The sequence below is a fragment of the Phyllobates terribilis genome, unplaced genomic scaffold (genome assembly GCF_046119375.1).
Source record: "Phyllobates terribilis strain yellow unplaced genomic scaffold, ASM4611937v1 Scaffold_2__4_contigs__length_985480577, whole genome shotgun sequence".
In the NCBI taxonomy this organism is placed as follows: domain Eukaryota; kingdom Metazoa; phylum Chordata; class Amphibia; order Anura; family Dendrobatidae; genus Phyllobates; species Phyllobates terribilis.
In genome coordinates this window covers 873,139,453-873,155,829 of record NW_027362762.1, presented here as the reverse complement: position 1 = coordinate 873,155,829, position 16,377 = coordinate 873,139,453, and positions in this window count along the sequence as shown.

The following is a 16,377-nucleotide window of genomic DNA, read 5'->3' as shown; positions in this document are numbered from 1 at the left end:
ATACAAGTGTATATTTGTTTTATGAAGCTATTTATGGTCCATACTTTACACGCCTTAAAACACTACTGCTTTTAAAGAAAAATGCACTTACTTTTAACTGGACGATTATGAATGTAATATTTCTAGAGCAGATATAGTGTGAACTTTATAAAACTTTTCTCAAGACATGAAATCAGTGAAGCAACCTTTACCTCTCACATTATCAGAAAGAATATTATTACACAACACCTTTAAATATAACTTCGCCTTGAGAGAGAAACAGTTTAAAAAATATTCTTTGAGATGGAATCCTTGAATTAATATATTCACAACAAAATTATGTATAATTAAGTCCACGGATTAATAATTTCTGTTTTAATATTTTTCTTTTTTGTACATTGAAGCATGGGTGCTATGGCACCGTGTCACTCGCCCTGCTGGTACGCAAATGCTGCGGCGGTGGTGGGCGCATGGTGGGGCAACTTTGAAATCAGGGACCCACTAAGAGGTTTACCATGACGAGATAGTTGACTTCTTACAGTCTGATCAGATTGTTAAACGAAGAACCTCATACTCAGTTTTCTACATTTTTGCATAGCCGCAATGTGTAAGTTTTGGATGTGCAGTACATGTTTTTTTTTCCAGCTATGGTATGGTCCATCTACCAAACAGATGCCTTCATATGTTAACCATATTAATATTTTTTATTTCATGATGCCCTTTATTCTAGGGCGCCGCATTGTATATACAAATGGAGCTATTCCCTTGAAGCAATGTTTCTAGGGCATAAAACGTTGGTAACACAGTATCCATCATGATACATTGCTTTCTCTGAGAGTCTATATGTTTCCATATGAAATTGGAGGCATGCAGAGTTATATAGTCTAGCCTTATAGATTTTCTGTATATAGGCCCTATATACAACTTATTTGCATGTAAAAAGCTGTAATACAGCACATGCACTGTAGAGGTAGACTATGTGGCTGCTATGAGGTGATGTCCTGGTTGCTCTATTCTTCCTGGATAGCCAGAATTTATGCAGAACTCCTCTCCAAAAGGACTGGAATGTTAAGAAGCAAGGGGATGGATAATTGGCCCAGGAGTCATGGAAAGGGTATAATGGGAAAGCAGTCACCAAGTGTTCAATTCCTATACTCCTAAGTTTTTGGTGTTTTTTCGCCAGTTTTTCAGTTGCACCTTACTCTTCTTTAAATTTTCTTGTCATCTATTTTATATGTGTTTGCCTGTTTGTTTTTGATGGTCATCATTGTATAGACGAGGTTTGTGGTTTCTAGATGTTTTTGGCTGATTCATCTATTGCAACTTTGTTACATCAGGAGCTCGGATGTAATTTACTGTTGGTCTCCCAAGTTGATTGCCCAGGCACAGCTTCTAAGCATGGGCCATCACTGTGATGTTCAGATTTATCATGGTGCCTTAAGAGGTTAAAGATTGTAAGTTGTATCTGTCTACTGTGTAGCTGATAATACTAATAAGAGCATTTACTGTAAACTAAAATACAATGACCAAAATAATAATGCAAAAATAATCACAGACGCTTCAATTTATTTTTCTGAACACTTAAAAAAAGAAGAGGCCTATTTTTACGGACTGTGTAGAAATTTATGAAAGGCTGTCAACTTTATCAGCTGTGAGTCAAGAGTCCGGTGTATTCATGATATGCTTGCTCTCCAACGCCCAGTCTCTGAATGATTGATTTCACCTTGTGCAGAGAAAAGTCGCATTCAAATGTAGTGATTTTTCTCGTATGCAAAAAAAAAGTTTGATTTCCATCAGTGTTTTTACCATCAGTGCTTCATCAGTGATTTTCTCACATGCAAAACAAAAAAAAATGCTAAACTACTCCTGCCCATTACAATGTTAAAAACGTAAAATAAAGTGTAGAGGAAAATACCGAACCTTTGCTGCTACTGGTTGAGGAAGTCCAGCTGGAATAAACAGTGGATGTAGAATAAGTGAGTATTTTATTGTTAAAAAAAGTTACTCAAAAAGTAATAAAACAACAAAAAGGCATGAAATGATAAAGCGTTCATCCGGACTTTTTCAACCACTAGCGCCCAAGGCTCAGTATTTTCGTCCAGACTTTATTTTAAGTATTTTGTGTGGATGCCTAGACATCACAATTAACAAATAAAGTTGCACTCTCTAACGCTATAGCATGCAAACATGAAATATATGAAATTGCATTACTGTTCTAGAAAATAGAATAAAATGAAGATACTTAGCACATAAATTGACCAATTCATGCATGCCCAGCAGAATCCTACCTACCCATATATATATAGGCTATCAGCCCAGGAGTGGAATCACGTTAGGTTAGGTTCCCAGTAAAGAGGATCGCCTTGTCGTTGGCTAATAGACACACATGAATTGGCCAATTTATGCACTAAGTAGCTTCATTATTTTCTAGAGCAGTAATGCAATTCCAATTTCACATATTTTATGTTTGCATGCCACAGCGTTCTACTTTATTTGTTAGTTATATATGGAGGTGGTTACTCTTAGTATGCACCTGTTCACACCTGGTCTCTTTGGAAGTGATGGTCAGTCTTTGATATATGTAGACATCACAAGCACTCCTGAGCTGCTACTGCCGCTGGTTCCGCGTGCTCTCGGATCCACACCATACGCTGACCCGTGTTGTGCCTGATCCCTGCACAACCTCGTAAGGTGAGCAGTTCTGTGGTAAGTTTCCACTAGCCTGGGGTTACAGACCCATCTTGTAGTTATTGTACTATGAAGCTCCATGTTTTCTCCCTTTTTCTTCCCAGTCGATCTCAATGTTAAAAACGGACATCACACAGACTGTACACAGATGCCATCCGTGTGCTTTCTGCGATTTTCACAAACCCATAGACTTGTAGAGCTAATTTTGATCTGGATCAAAAACAGACATGTCACTGTGATTTATTTGCAGACACGCGGTCCATGAAAAACACGGGCATGTGAACAGTTTCATAGATTATAATGGGCAGCGAAAGAAAATTTCTGAGGCGCTCCCGTTGATGATAGGAAAAACACTGCAGGGGGTTCAAGAGTGATATTTTGGTAGGCACTTAGGTTACGACTCAAAAACGTGATTAAGAGTGATTAAACATGTATTTTTGATAAAAGAAACACTCAAAATACAAGAGTGATAGACATAAAATCGCACAACATGTTTCTGCTCTCAAGGAGCCTTCATCAGGTGCATGTAGAGCTATGCAATATACAAACTTTATATACCCCATTTGACTAGTAAGGGGTGGGGTTCTCTCCGCATATCAAGCTGAACATCATTAGTGCAAACAGCTGATGGTAACCTTAAAATATATTTTTTTTGCACGTATTGTTGATCGGGGGCCGCATCCTCTTCATAGTTTGTTTCCTTGGTTTGATTATAATATATATTTCCATCAATTAATTATATATTCTATGTATACAAATTAGTTTGGGTATTAATGAGTTGTTTTATCATTATAAAATTGTTCATGGTTATATCTTTGATGAAACGTTCACATGTTATAGGTGCAAACAAAAAATAATTTAAGATTACCATCAGCTGTTTGCGTTTAGCTTGATATGCGGGAGAACTCCACCCCTTACTAGTCAAATGGGGTATATAAAGTTTGTATATTACATACAGTAGCTCTACCTGTACCTGATGAAGGCTCCTTGAGAGCAGAAACGCGTTGTGCGATTTTAGGTCTATCACACTTGTATTTTGAGTGTTTCTTTTATCAAAAATACATTTTTTTTATCACTCTTAAGCACGTTTTTGAGTAGTAACCTAAGTGCCTACCAAAACGTCACTCTTGAACCCCCTGCGGTGTTTTTCCTATCATCATTCGGGAGCGCCACTGAAATTTTCTTTTGCTACAAATCCACGTGGAGGCTGCTTGTCGGTCCAGGACAAGAAGTGGAACCACGGTTCTCGGACGAGCGGCAGACTGTTGGTGGAAACTGCAATACTACTAAATCTACACTAGAGTTGTGCCTGGATCAGCACAACCATCATGGGTGAGCCTTCAACAGCTACACTTTTTTATTTCCATATGTGATGTTATTTCCTGCGCCCAGGTAGCTCTCCTTTCTTTTCCCAGTTTTTCTTTTTTACTGCCCAGATCTTTCTGATAGATTATAATGGGAGAGTGTTCTATCCATGAAATACACGAGTAGAACACATATGTGAAAAACGGACATCTGAGTAAGGCCTCGTATGGATAAACCTATCAGTAAGGGCCTGCTGGGTGGGGGAGGGGGTCATATCTGAAAATCATGTATAAAGTGACTCCTTGCTGACCGTTTCGAGGTTTGAGATACAAAAGCCACGGAGATCATTGTGTCTGTCACCACTTTATGTCACCCAGGACAACAGACCTGACACTTTCCCTTTAATAAAAAATATGGCCGTAACTCTAAAACACAGTTAAGTGATTTTATTCGAGCACATAAATATCCAAAATGATTGATATGCTCAACAGTGTAGAGAGATGTGGAAAGGTGTAGGTTCAGGTGGGATTACCTAGCCACCATTACATAGGCCACGTTCATACTATCGCCACGGTTTCAGTACATAAAAGTGACAACAGCTTTGAAGTGATCAGTCAAGTATTGTCATTGCCAAACAAGGGAAGAAAACGATTCAGATAGACCAACTAAATCCAGTATGTCACACAAAGAAAATTGGGGTCTTGCAGATAGTCATTGGGGCAGATTTATCAAAACCTGTCTGAAAAATACTTTGTTGCTGTTAGCAACCAATTACATCGTAGCTTTCATTTTATCAAAGCTGTTTAAAAAAATATAAACTAAGCTCTGATTGGTTGCTATGGGCAACAAAGACAGGTTGCCTTTTTAACCAGTTTTGTTAAATGAGGCCCAGTATCTTATAGTTGTAGCCTGGAGCCTACACCAGAGAATTGTTCTATTAGATGTATGACATAAATCTGATATATAATCCATTTCACTGGCTGAACTGGAATAACAATCTGTGTGGAGCGAGCCTTGTCTACCACTAAATCTCTACATCCGTGTTCTTCCCTCCCACATTTATGGTCCTGTGAAGGCTCCGACCTACAGTAATAAATGTGCCAATAAAACCTTTATAACCATGCAACAAGCTGCAGATACAGGACGTGAAGTCTGTGAAGTAAACCTTTCATTACTGGTTCCTATTCATGTAGAATACAACATAAGGCTCAACCACCTCAGCTCATTCCCAATAACCAACGCTTATAAATACGACAAAAAACAAAATTATAAGTATATTACAGAATGTGGGTTGGACTCTACCGCTCATATCAATCAGATTTATGGGTTTTTGCTGTCAGTGTGCTCAATAGACCATACATAAACCAATGTTGGCCTGTATGCGAGGACAAATGGGCCAGATGGACCTCTGGTCCGCGTGGAAGAAAAACAAAAATCACACCATGCCCTAGTCCGGCTTGATTTACAGATCAGACTAGTACTTGTTAGGCCTCATCCAGATGTCCATGATTTTTCATGTACACAAAAAAAAACAATATGAGTTTCATCAGTGTGTTTAATCCTATTTTCATCAGTGTTTGGTCAGGATAGCACTTTTTATCATAAGTGTTTGACCACGTTCAGTTTTTGGTCAGTATTTTACATCAGTATTTGTAAGCCAAACCCAGGAGCAAGTGAAAAATGCAGACATGGTGACGTGTTTCTATTAGGCCACGTTCACATGTTCAGTATTTGGTCAGTATTTTACATCAGTATTTACAAGCCAGAATCAGGAGTGGAGCAGAGGAAAAGTGTAATAGAAACACGTCACCACTTCTGCATTTTTCACCCACTCCTGGTTTTGACTTATAAATACTGATGTAAAATACTGACCAAATACTGAACGTGGCCTAATACTTTTCCTCGGATTGTTCTACTCGTGGTTTTGGCTTACAAATACCTATGTAAAATGCTGACAAAATATGGAACGTGGCCTAATACTTTTCTTCTGATTTTGACTTACAAATACTAAATACTGACCAAATACTGAACAGGTTAACAGTCACAGACAGCACACGGATTGAACACTGATGCCATCTGTGTGCTGTCCGTGATTTTCACGGTCTGTAAAAAAAAACAAGGACATGTGAACAGGTCCATAGATTATAATGGGTACGTGTTCTGTCATTGAACACCACGGATAGACATACTGCATGTCAAAAATGGACGTCTGAATGAGGCCTAAATAATAGGCAGCTCCTGGAACTATTTCCTATGCAGACTAGCACACAGATCTGCGTACAGACCCAGCCATGTCTGCAAGTTGTAGATGTGATTGGTCCGCAACTTTCAGCATTCATCTGAACTTGTCGTTTAGGCCACGGCCCCACTATCAGTATTCGGTCAGTAATTTTTCTCAGGAGTAGGAGACAAAACCAGGAGTGGGTGATAAATGCAGAAGTGGTGAACTGTTTCTTTTATTCCTTTTCTCTGATTGTTCCTCACATGGTTTTGTCTCCCACTCCTGAGAAAAAATACTGACCGAATACTGACCAAATGCTGATAGTGGGGCCGTGGCCTTAAAGAGAACCTGTCATCAGGATCAGGCATTATAAACTAAAGGTATGTGCATAAAGGCACTGTTCTGCCGATTTAATAGGTACCTTCACTGTGGGAAAACTGCAGCCTGGTTATTCTTTAACCCCTTCACGGCTTACAACATATAGGTACGTCATAGGTCATGTCCCTGTATTTGATGCGGACTTCGATGCTGAGCCTGCATCTTTCCAGGCACATGACAGCTCATCTGATCAGCTGTCATGTGACTAATAGCTACAGGTGGAATCGCGATCCACCCGCAGTTGTTAACATGTTAACCCACACCCCCCACCCCAATGACAAGCATGGTAGAGAAATTGGCTTTCTCCTGTCAAGACAACTGCTCCTTCTCACATATCCCACTGCCACCCTCCGCTACCCTCCCATCTTTTGAAGTGCACTGCGTGTGCATTTACTCCCCCTCCAGCCTCCAACTGGCTGTCATTTACCACCCCACAGGGCCAGCCACCACCTTCTTAGACCACTTCAGCACCTGGCTTCTTCACTTCCTTTCTGCTGACATCCCCCTATCATCATGGCGATTTCAACATCCCCATTGACACTTCCCACTCATCTGTCTCTAAGCTTCTATCCCTCACTTCCTCCTTTGGCCTTGCTCAATGATCTTCCACCCCCACTCACAAAGATGGCCATACACTGGACCTCATCTTCACCCTCCTCTGTTCCCCATCCAACCTCTCTAACTCTCCTCTCCCTCTTTCTGACCACAACTTACTCACATTATCTCCTCTCTCCTCTCCATGTCCACAATCCCCTACCCAGAAACTTGCAAACCCTCGCAGAAATCTCAAACACCTCAATCTACACTCACTCTCTGAATCCCTCCTCCCTTTTACAGACATTAATTCTTTACACGATGCAGATGCTGCTACCGTCTTATATAACACCACAACAGCTGCAGCTCTTGAATTGGGTGGCCTCCCTCATACATACCAAAGCTCGCACAATCAACAGGCAACCCTGGCACACCAGCCTGACTAAAGAACTGAGACGGGCTTTCAGGGTTGCTGAACGGAGATGGAAAAGGTCCCACTTACATTCAAACAAGCCCTCACTACTTTCAGGTCCACACTCACTGCAGCAAAACAAACATACTTCTCATCTCTCATATCCTCCCTGTCTCACAACCCTAAACAGCTATTCAGTACTTTCAATTCTCTTCTCCGTCACCAGCTTCCCCTCCATCTCCACTCATCTCAGCTGAAGACTTTGCCTCATTCTTCAAGCAAAAGATTGACACCATCAGACAAAGCTTTTGCCATAAATCCCCACAGTCCCTCCTCACAACTACTCAACTCTCCTCCTCCAAAACCAGTTTCTTCGCCATCATGGAAGATCAACTTTTCTTTTTACTCTCCAAGTCACATCTCACCACCTGTGAACTTGACCCAATCCCGTCCCACCTCATCCCTAACCTTACCACAGTCTTCATCCCAACCCTAACCCACCTCTTCAACCTGTCACTAACAACAGGTGTCTTCCCCTCATGCTTCAAACATACCTCGATCACACCCATCCTCAAAAAGCCATCCCTTGACCCATCCTCTCTGTCTAGCTATCGCCCCATATCACTTCTCCCCTATGCCTCAAAACTACTGGAACAACACATCCATCTCGAGCTGTCCTCCTACCTCTCCTCCTGCTCCCTCTTTGACCGCCTCCAATCTGGCTTCCCACCGCACTGAAACTGCCCTGACTAAAGTCACCAACGACCTACTAACCGTCAAATCCAAGTGACACTACTCTGTCCTTCTCCTTCTGGACCTGTCATCTGCCTTTGACACAGTAGACCAGGGGTCTCAAACTCGGCTGGGTATATGGGCCGCACATGGAAAAAATTTGAATTTGGGGGGCCGCATTCTTTGTTCAATGTGACATTTTTAGTGATACCATTTTTTTTTGTATACACCTTTTGAACATTTTTTCCGTGTTTATTTTTTATAGCTTGGGTTGTTATGGATGTGGCGATAATAAACGTGCACTTTTTTGTGTTTACTTTAGTTTACATATAAAACAGCATTTTTAGTGCACAATATTTTTTCATGCTTTATTTTTATTTTTTTGATTTTTACAATTTTGTTTCCCCCAATTGGCCACATTCAGTAATATTGTCTTACAATTAGCATCATATAGTAATAATGGCAAACATCTTGTAGTAATGTTCCCCATCCAAGTCCCCATCTTGTACTAATGTGCCCCATCCAGGTCCCCATCCTGTGGCTATGTGCCCCATCCAGGTCCCCTCTTGTGGCTATGTGCCCCATCCAGGTCCCCATCTTGTGGCTATGTGCCCCATCCAGGTCCCCTCTTGTGGCTATGTGCCCCATCCAGGTCCCCATCTTGTGGCTATGTGCCCCATCCAGGTCCCCATCTTGTGGCTATGTGCCCCATCCAGGTCCCCATCCTGTGGCTATGTGCCCCATCCAGGTCCCCTCTTGTGGCTATGTGCCCCATCCAGGTCCCCTCTTGTGGCTATGTGCCCCCTGTGCTGTTCTTCACACACATAAAAAAAAAAAAAGATGATTCTCACCTGTCCTCCGTTCCCTCGGCGGCCTTCCTGCAGATGTGGCCCGCAGGCACCACAGAGTCAGACCCCTTGACGATCCCGACCTGGTCCAGGAGGAGCCGCCGACAGCAGCGCTGCATTGCCGCACAGAGACTGTCTCCCAGCACAGCATTTTCAATGTCAGCCGCCGGCCAATCAGAGGCCAGCAGCTGACATCTGCATATGGCAATGACGTCATACTCGCTGCGCCGACACGCAGATATCAGCTGCTGGCCTCTGATTGGCCGGCGGCTGGCATTGGAAATGCAGTGCTGGGAAACTGTCTCTGTGCGGCAATACAGCGCTGCTGTCGGCGGCTCCTCCTGGACCTGGTCGGGATCATCAAGGGGTCTGTGCCTGCGGGCCGCATAAAGCAGCCTCAGTGGCCGCATGCGGCCCGCGGGCTGCGTGTTTGAGACCCCTGCAGTAGACCATTCCCTCTTACTACAGACTCTCTCATCTCTAGGCATCACAGACTTGGCCCTATCTTGGATCTCCGCATACCTAACAGACAGGACCTTCAGTGTCTCCCACTCACCAGCTCCTCATCTCGCCCCCTATCTGTCAGTGTCCCCCAAGGCTCAGTTCTAGGACCCCTGCTCTTCTCCATCTACACCTTCGGCCTGGGACAGCTCATAGAGTCTCACGGCTTTCAGCATCACCTTTATGCTGACGACACACAGATCTACCTCTCTGGACCTGATATCAACTCCTTACTAACCAGAATCCCAAAAATGTCCGCTATTAGATCTTTCTTCTCTGTTAGATTCCTAAAACTTAATATGGATAAAACTGAATTCATCATCTTTCCACCATCTCACTCAATCTGACCTAGCTATCAAAGTCTATGGCTATTCACTCTCCCCAGTCCCGCAAGCTCGCTGTCTCAGGGTAACCCTTGACTCTGATCTCTCCTTCAAACTTCATATCCAAGCCCTTTCCACTTCCTGCTGACTCCAACTCAAAAATATTTCCCGGATCCGCACATTCCTCAACCATGAATCTGCAAAAAGCCTAGTGCACGCCCTCATCATCTCTCGCCTCGATTACATCAACCTCCTGCTCTGCGGCCTTCCTTCTAACACTCTCGCACCTCTGCAATCTATCCTAAACTCTGCTGCCCGACTAATCCACCTGACCCCCCGCTGTTCCCCAACCTCTCCTCTCTGTCAATCCCTTCACTGGCTCCTCATTGCCCAGAGACTCCAGCTCAAAACGCTAACCATTGCATACAAAGCCATCCACAACCTGTCTCCTCCATATATCTGTGACCTAGTCTCCCGGTACTTACTTGCATGTAACCTCCGATCCTCACGATCTCCTTCTCTACTCCCCTCTTATCTCCTCTTCCCACAATAGCATACGAGATTTCTCCTGTGCATCCGCCTACTCTGGAATTCTCTACCCCAACATATCAGACTCTCGCCTACCGTGGAAACCTTCAAAAGGAACCTGAAGACCCACCTCTTCCGACAAGCCTACAGCCTGCAGTAACCATCGCTTCACCATACCACTGCACGACCAGCTCTACCCTCACCTGCTGTAACCTCACCCATCCCTTGTAGATTGTAAGCCCTCGCGGGCAGGGTCTTCGCTCCTCCTGTAGCAGTCGCTGACTCGTTTTTGTTCAAATTATTGTACTTGTTTGCTATGTATGCCCCTTTTAAACATGTAAAGCGCTATGGAATTAATAACGCTATAATAATAAATAATAATAATAAATGCCGCTGTCAATTTCTGATAGCGGCATTAAAAGAGGTTGTCCACTACTTATACATTGATGCCCTATCCATAGGGCGGAAGTGCGTCACAAGACATGTCCATCGACGCCCCTTTCACGTGATTGCATGATGGGTTGTCATGACAGCCGGGGGCCTGCAGAAGACCCCCATGTTTGTCATTGCAGATCTCCTTTGAATGTCGGCCAAGTTCATAGGAAATGATGATTTCTGCTACACATAGCAGAGCTCAAGCCCTGCTATGTGTAGCATAAGCAATCGGATGATCGCAGCTTCAAGTTTCCTAAGGGGACTATTGAACAAAGTAAAAAAAAAAAAGGTTTTAAAAAATATTAAAGAAATAAAAAAATATAAAAGTTCAAATCACCTTTTTGCTCCATTCAAAATAAAACCATAAAAATACACATATTTAGTATCGCTGCGTTCAGAATTTCCCGATCTATCAAAATATAAAAAGAATTCATCCAATCATTAAACGGCGTAACAAGAAAATAAGTCGAAATGCCAGAATTACGATTTTTTTTTTGTCGCCGCAACATTGCAATAACAGGCGATCAAAACATTGTATCTACCCCACAATGGTATCAATAAAAAAGTCAGCACGGTGCGCAAAAAATAAGTCCTCACCCAGCCCCAGATCCTGAAAAATGGAAATGCAACGTGTCTCGGAAGTTGGCACCGTTTTTTCTTCTTACAAATTTTGGATTTTTTTTCATCACTTAAATAAAAAAGAACCTATACATGTTTGGTATCTACAAGCTTGTAATGACCTGGAGAATCATAATGGCAGGTCAGTTTTGGCATTTAGTGGACATGGTAAGTAAAAAAACGATAAAACAATTGTGGAATTGCACTTTGTTTTGCAATTTCACCGCACTTGAATTTTTTTCCTTGTTTTCCAGTACATTATATAGTAAAATCAATGGTGTCGTTCAAAAGTACAACTCAGCTGGCAAAAAAACAAGCCCTCACATGGCTATATTGACGGAAAAATAAAATAAATTATGGCTCTGGGAATAAGGGGAGCAACGAAAAATCGCAAGGTCGTGAAGGGGTTAATCATCATTCAAAGTTTTGGTGTAATAACCTCTTTGTGCAATGGGGCGGGCCTGTTGGGTGGGGCTGTGCGTAGGGTCCCCATATCGTCCATGGTCCCTCAGCTGTCTCTGCTGTAAGTATTTTCATACTGTTAAAAATTTTGCGACGGCGCTGTCCTGGCCACGGGCGGCACTTGTGCAGATCAATTTGGTTGATTCATTTAGTACTACCTGCCTTGTCCATGTTTATTACCTGTTTACAGGCTTGATTTCATTAGTCTCATTACTACTATTGCAATCAACTGTTTCTGTTTTTTGTGGCATATTCTCTTGTCTTGGTTGGTTTGGGGTATCATATCCTATTACGCACCCTAGTATACATACAGGTGCTTCTCACTAAATTAGAATATCATCAAAAATGAAATGAAAACACAAAAGTCATTATCTCAGTAAATTTGAATACTTAACAAAAAATACCTGCAAAGGCTGATGATGCATTTAAAAAGGTCCCTTAGTTTGTTTCAGTAGGCTCCACAATCATGGGGAAGACTGCTGACTTGACAGATGTCCAGAAGGCAGTCATTGACACACTCCATAAGGAGGGTAAGCTACAAAAGGTCATTGCTAAAGAAGCAGGCTGTTCACAGAGTGCTGTATCCAAGAATATTAATGGAAAGTTGAGTGGAAGGAAAAAGTGTGGTAGAAAAAGGTACACGAGCAACCGGGATAACCGCAGCCTTGACAGGATTAAGAAAAGGCCCCAAAAATTTGGGGGAGATTCACAAGGAGTGGACTGCTGCTGGAGTCATTGCTTCAAGAGCCACCACACAGACATATCCAGGACATGGGCTACAAGTGTCACATTCCTTGGTGTCAAGCCCCTCATGACCAATAGACAACGCCAGAAGTGTCTTACCTGGGCCAAGGAGAAAAAGACCTGCAGTGTTGCTCAGTGGTCCAAGGTGTTGTTTTCAGACGAAAGTAAATTTTGCATTTCATTTGGAAATCAAGGTTCCAGAGTCTGGAGGAAGAGTGGAGAGGCCACAATCCAAGCTGCTTGAGGTCTAGTGTGAAGTTTCCACAATCATTGATGGTTTGGGGAGCCATGTCATCTGCTGGTGTAGGTCCACTGTATTTTATCAAGACCAAAGTCAGCGCAGCCATCTACCAGGAAATTTTAGAGCACTTCATGCTTTCCTCTGCCGACAAGCTTTTTGGAGATGGAAATGTCATTCTCCAGCAGGACTTGGCACCTGTCCACACGGCCAAAAGTACCAATACCTGGTTTACAAACAACAGTATCACTGTGCTTGATTGGCCAGCAAACTCACCTGATCTTAACCCCATAGAGAATCTATTATAGAGAATCTATGGGGTATTGTCAAGAGGAAGATGAGAGACACCAGACCCAACAATGCAGACGAGCTGAAGGCTGCTATCAAAGCAACCCGGGCTTCCATAACACCTCAGCAGTGCTACATTGATGCAGTAATTGATGCAAAAGGAGCCCCGACCAAGTATTGAGTGCATTTACTGAACATACATTTCAGTAGGCCAACATTTCGGATTTTAAAAACATTTTTCAAACTGTTGTTATAAAGTATTCTAATTTACTGAGATAATGACTTTTGTGTTTTCATTTCATAATCATTAACATTAACAGAAATAAACACTTGAAATAGATCATTCTGTTTGTAACGACTCTATATAATATATCAGTTTCACTTTTTGTATTGAAGAACTGAAATAAATTAACTTTTTGATGATATTCTAATTTACTGAGAAGCAATTGTATGTATTCATATATGTATTTTAATACGGTTTTTATTACTCTGTGTGCACCTGTTTTTTATAGCGCCACCATTTAACCATTGTTTGTTAATAAAGGGTTTTTATTCCAATACTTTGGTTCCGATGTTTTCAATCACCACATGTTCGGTTTTTCTTCTTTGGGCACATATTTCTTCCGAATGGTCTGCCATTCTATTTTCCCGCAGATGTATGTCAATTTTCTATTTGTGCTATCTAATTCACATATATGTTTTTTACCTTGAACTGACAGAACACGTTCTGGACTAAGCAGGTAATATATAACAGGTCAATCTGGTTGCAGGCTTCAGCAGAAAAGTGTCACGCTGTCTCAGTATACTGGAGGTAGGGGGCCTAAGCTGACCCTAAGCTGGGGCCCTGACTAATCCCTCAACCTGGAGGTACTGTTAAAGGTACAGAGGTCCAGGCCGCCAGCGTAACCCCTACCTCCTGAAGATCCCTGCACCTCAGTAATCTAGTCCTGAGAAGGACCCCGATCACAACCAAAGGGAACAAGAAATAATATGCCCAAACACAGTATTTAGACGAACGAGACAGTACAAGGGAAAAACCAAAACCACCTTGCATACAAACAACTTCTCAACTACAACAGAGGGAAAACCAAAGGGAAAGGAGATAAATGATAAAGCGAGGAAAGGGAAAAAACACTTCCAAGTACACTTATCTCAACAACTCCAAACACCACGATCCGCTCTGTCAGTCTGAATGAAATGCTTTCACCGACACCTCCCAGACAGACCAGCAGGTATATGAAGGAGTCTCACTACAGAAGTATTGATTGCAGCTGGGCGAGGCTGGACCTCATCTAGCCCAGAGAGAGAGAGAGAATTAACTCCCTCACTGCCGAGAAACACAAAGCACCAACAAGTCAGCTGCGAGAAGTCAGGCTGTGTACTCGTGACGATCTTCGTGGCAACACACCCGTGACAGTACCCCCCCTTCTACGAGGGGCCTCCGGACCCTCAGGGCCAGGTTTATCCGGGTGAGTCGTGTGGAAGGCCCGAACTAATCGGTCTGCGTTAATATCCGACGCAGGAACCCACATCCTCTCCTCAGGACCATACCCCTTCCAATGAACCAAGTACTGAAGGGACCGGCGATTAAAGCGTGAATCAATGACCCTCGATACCTGGAACTCCAAGTTACCATTGACAACCACTGGAGGGGGAGGTAAAAGTGACGGTACCACCGGCGCCACATACCTCTTAAGCAATGATCTGTGAAACACGTTGTGAATTTTAAACGTAGGGGGGAGGTCAAGACGGAATGCCACCGGATTAATAATAGAACTGATTCTGTACGGCCCGATGAACCTGGGACCCAGTTTCCAGGAGGGAACCTTAAGTTTTATATTCCTGGTAGACAACCATACCCGATCGTTCACACTTAGGTCCGGACCTGACACTCTCCTCCTATCAGCCATACGTTTGTATCGGTTCCCCATAGTATTCAGATTCTTCAGCACCCCTCTCCATACTGAAGCGAGTGATGAGGAAAATCGTTCCTCCTCAGGAACCCCCGAAGAGCCCCCCCCACTGAAAGTACAAAACTGGGGGTGAAAACCATATGCCCCAAAAAACGGGGACTTACCAGTGGACTCGCTCCGCCTATTATTAAGAGCAAACTCTGCCAGAGGTAAGAAAGAAGCCCAGTCCTCCTGGTTCTCTGACACAAAACACCGGAGATATGTCTCCAAGCTCTGGTTCATACGTTCCGTCTGACCATTGGTCTGAGGATGAAAAGCCGATGAGAATGACAACTGCATCCCCCGCCGTGCACAAAACGCCTTCCAGAACTTAGACACAAACTGAGACCCCCGATCAGACACCACCTCGGAGGGTACCCCGTGAAGCCTCACAATCTCCCCAATGAACACCTGCGCAAGAGTTTTAGCATTAGGGAGAGCCGGAAGAGCGATAAAATGTGCCATCTTGCTGAACCTGTCCACTACAACGAGTATGACCGTTTTACCCGAAGACGGAGGGAGGTCCGTAATAAAGTCCATAGACAGATGAGTCCAAGGACGCTCCGGGATCTTCAAAGGTAAGAGGGCCCCAGACGGACGGGTATGTGAGGTCTTAGAGCGCGCACAAACCCCACAGGACGCGACAAAAGTTACCACCTCCTTATGTAAATTAGGCCACCAAAACCGACGCGAGAGGAGATCCACAGTTGCTTTACTCCCCGGGTGTCCTGCAAAAACTGAGTTATGGTGTGCCTCGATCACCTTTTGTCGCAACTGATCTGGAACAAACAGTCTCCCCGGAGGTCCAACAGGGGCGTCCCCCTGAGCCTCCAATACCTCCTCCTCCAGCTCAGAGCATACTGCCGAAACCACCACCCCCTCCTGAAGGATAGGAATCGGGTCGTCCGTATTCCCGGCCCCCGGGAAACTACGAGATAAGGCATCCGCCTTTACATTTTTTGACCCAGGACGATATGTAACGACAAAATTAAACCTGGTAAAAAACAATGACCACCTAGCTTGTCTGGGATTCAGACGTTTCGCGGACTCCAGATATAGCAGGTTCTTGTGATCGGTGATGACGGTGACCGGATGAACTGCCCCCTCCAGAAAATGGCGCCACTCCTCAAAAGCTAACTTAATGGCCAAGAGTTCCCTATTGCCGACATCGTAATTCCTCTCAGCGGACGA